This window comes from Salvelinus sp. IW2-2015, linkage group LG13, assembly GCF_002910315.2.
Source record: "Salvelinus sp. IW2-2015 linkage group LG13, ASM291031v2, whole genome shotgun sequence".
Classification (NCBI taxonomy): domain Eukaryota; kingdom Metazoa; phylum Chordata; class Actinopteri; order Salmoniformes; family Salmonidae; genus Salvelinus; species Salvelinus sp. IW2-2015.
In genome coordinates this window covers 814919-818120 of record NC_036853.1, presented here as the reverse complement: position 1 = coordinate 818120, position 3202 = coordinate 814919, and the positions used below count along the sequence as shown (strand labels likewise).

General features: G+C 43.1%; 2 non-coding genes across 2 annotated transcripts; both read left to right on the top strand.

Annotated features, from left to right (window-relative positions):
* The first annotated feature begins 80 nt into the window (after positions 1-80).
* LOC111972434 (small nucleolar RNA U3) lies at positions 81-296 on the top strand. Its single transcript, XR_002878457.1, has one exon. It is a non-coding gene; the product is annotated as a small nucleolar RNA U3 (small nucleolar RNA).
* Positions 297-1096: 800 nt separating this feature from the next.
* LOC111972427 (small nucleolar RNA U3) lies at positions 1097-1312 on the top strand. Its single transcript, XR_002878450.1, has one exon. It is a non-coding gene; the product is annotated as a small nucleolar RNA U3 (small nucleolar RNA).
* The last annotated feature ends 1890 nt before the right edge of the window (positions 1313-3202 follow it).

The window sequence follows — 3202 nt, the reverse complement described above, 5'->3', positions numbered from 1 at the left end:
GGATGCTGAGAATCAACACAAAACCGGTGGTTAAATGCTCAGTCAAGATGCTCCACCTTGATCACAACAACTTCTACACCAAGACTATACTTTCAGGGATCATTTCTATAGTTCTTTACTTAMGAAATGTGTATCTAAAGTGGAAGGTCTCGCTATCCACGATGATGATTCAAGATATTCCCGTTCAGAGCATGAATCTGGTGGCCAGACATGACTTTGCTCATTTTTCTTCCACCTTTGATGACTGTTCCTTGTTCTTCAATGAACATGGATGAAGGGAATATGTTCTGAGTGGATGTTTACCATGTACAACAAAAACTACTGAAATGTCTCCAAAGTTCTTATCGTTAATAAAATAAATCCTATAGAATCAGTCCTGAGACCCCAGCATAAATCTTCTTTTTAGTTATCCGACTTTCATTTATCTCCATGTCCAGCACTTATATTTAGCTTCACAATGAGGTGTTTTACCATTTTCCTTTCAGGACAACCTTTGATCTTCCTTTGATTTTCTACGTAGAAGAACCCTGTACCTTCTAACAACTCTTGTGTAGCTTGTGAGCGTCACAGAGCAAAACATGTTACATGTGCATGTTCTATAGAGTCTCAGCTTTTCATAGATAGGTTTTAGTAGTTTGTAATTAAAACCATTCTGTTTCTACAGATGTTTTAGTAAAAAAAAGACCCGGGCCTGGGTCCCTTCGAGATCCGTCTTTGTCTCACGAACACAGCTCTATCTCAGCCCCCGTTAATCACACAGACAAACTCTTGGTACCACTGGATGAGGAAGACAAAGACAAATCTGATGGTACAACCCATACGTCTGTAGCTAAGACACACAATGTTTAAAAGGGGGTAGAATTCCACAAAAATAACTGGCTTTGAAACATGGATGGCTGTCCACCAACATTAGGTCATATTTTACCTGATGGCAACCAGCATCGTTGACCATATTTCTCATTTGAGGAACCGCGCAATTTTCCATAATTAACATAATTTGATTGCAACAACTGTTGATGCTGACAATGCAACACAAACCGGTGGTGCAAATGCTCTTTTCAAGATGCTCCACCTTGATCACAACAACTTCTACACCAAGACTATACTTTCAGGGATCATTTCTATAGTTCTTTACTTGAGAAATGTGTGTCTAAAGTGGAAGGTCTCGCTATCCACGATGATGATTCAAGATATTCCCGTTCAGAGCATGAATCTGGTGGCTAGAAATGACTTTGCTCATTTTTCTTCCACCTTTGATGACTGTTCCTTGTTCTTCAATGAACAAGGATAAAGGGAATATGTTCTGAGTGGATGTTAACCATGTACAACAAAAACTACTGAAAAGTCTCCAAAATTCTTATTGTTAATAAAATAAATCCTATAGAATCAGTCCTGAGACCCCAGCATAAATCTTCTTTTTAGTTTTCCGACTTTAATTTATCCCCATGTCCAGCACTAATATTTTGCTTCACAATGAGGTGTTTTACCATTTTCCTTTCAGGACAACCTTTGACTTTCCTTTGATCTTCTACCGAGAAAACCCTGTACCTTCTAACACACATATGTCAGAGTCAAGGCCCGCGGGCCACATCCGGCCCGCGAGAAGGTTTTTTACGGCCCCTGGGATGATCTTGATTTATTATTAGAACCGGCCCGCAGACCGCAGCAAGCCGGCAGCCCGCAGATCTTTTACACGCACCAATACTACATTTCCCACAATGCAACGGTGACGCACCGAGCAGTAGGCTGCTTCATTTCAATATTTATTGGCACAGCAGTCGTCAGCATCACAGTAAAATTAACTTTCAGATACCCATCAAAAATGGCAAAACGGAAGGTGGACACTGAAAACCGGGGGTTTCAAACAAGGTGGGAGTCGGAGTATATGTTCACGGAGGTAGCTGGAAAACCTGTGTGTCTTCTGTGTGGAGAAAGTGCGGTACTGAAAGAGTATAATCTGAGACGACATTATGAAACGAAACACGCGACAAAAACAAGAATATGGACATGGAACAAAGGCTACAAAGGCAGAGGAATTAAACGAGCCTCAAATCTCGACAGCTCTGTTCAAAAAAGCCAAATCACAAGGCCAGGCTGCTGTCAAGGCCAGTTTTATTTTGCAGAAGAGATCGCTAAATCAGCCCGCCATTTACGGAGGGGATTTCATCAAAAACTGCATGATTAAAGTTTGTGACGAAGTTGCCAAAAAAAGCAACTCTTTTTAAATGTGAGTCTGAGCAGAAACACCATTGCCGAGAGAGTAGACCAGTTGTCCATCAATCTAAAAGAGCAGCTTGTGAAAAAGGGAAAAGATTTCATTGCATATTCCTTGGCTGTGGATGAGAGCACACGACATTTCTGACATTGCCCAGTTGTCAATTTTCATCCGCGGAGTGGACTCCAGCCTAAGCGTGACAGAGGAGTTTTTGGCTTTACGTCCTATGCATGCACAACTACGGGGCATGATTTGATGAAGAGGTGTCAAGATGTGTAAATGAGATGGAGCTGCCTTGGGAAAAACTCGTGGGTTGACAACCGACGGAGCACCTGCGATGTGTGGACACAGGAGCGGACTGGTGGCGAAGATACGGGAAAAGATGCAAGAGGAAAACGCGACAGGTGAGCTGACAGCTTATCATTGTATCATACACCAGGAAGCGTTGTGCGGTAAAGCCTTGAAAATGGAGCATGTAATGAGCATCATCACGCGCACAGTTAACTTTATCAGAGCCAAAGGTTTGAATCACCGCCAGTTCAAGGCATTTCTGACGGAGTTAGAAACGAGCATGGTGATTTGCCTTATCACACAGAGGTGCGATGGCTAAGCAGGGAAAGGTGCTTCAAAAGATGTTTCGAGCTTTCGTGAGGAGATTTGTCTGTTCTTGGACAGCAAAGGGAAAGACACAACACAACTCCGAGACGAAATGTTTCTGTGTGAAATGGCTTTTCTGTGTGACATTACGAAGTCATCTGAATGCAAGAACTTGCAGAGCGTGCTGAGGGATGCGGAGTCACATCAGTCATCTCCCCGATCCTGCCTGACAAGCAGCTACCTCCATGGGCAATTTAATACCACATCAGACACTGCCGTCATGTAGGCGCGTCCACGACGATGAAGCGTCACAATAGGCGCCACGAATCCCTTCTCAGTCTCTAGCTTATTGCTCACTGCACAAGCACCGATGACACAATCCTCTCCTCT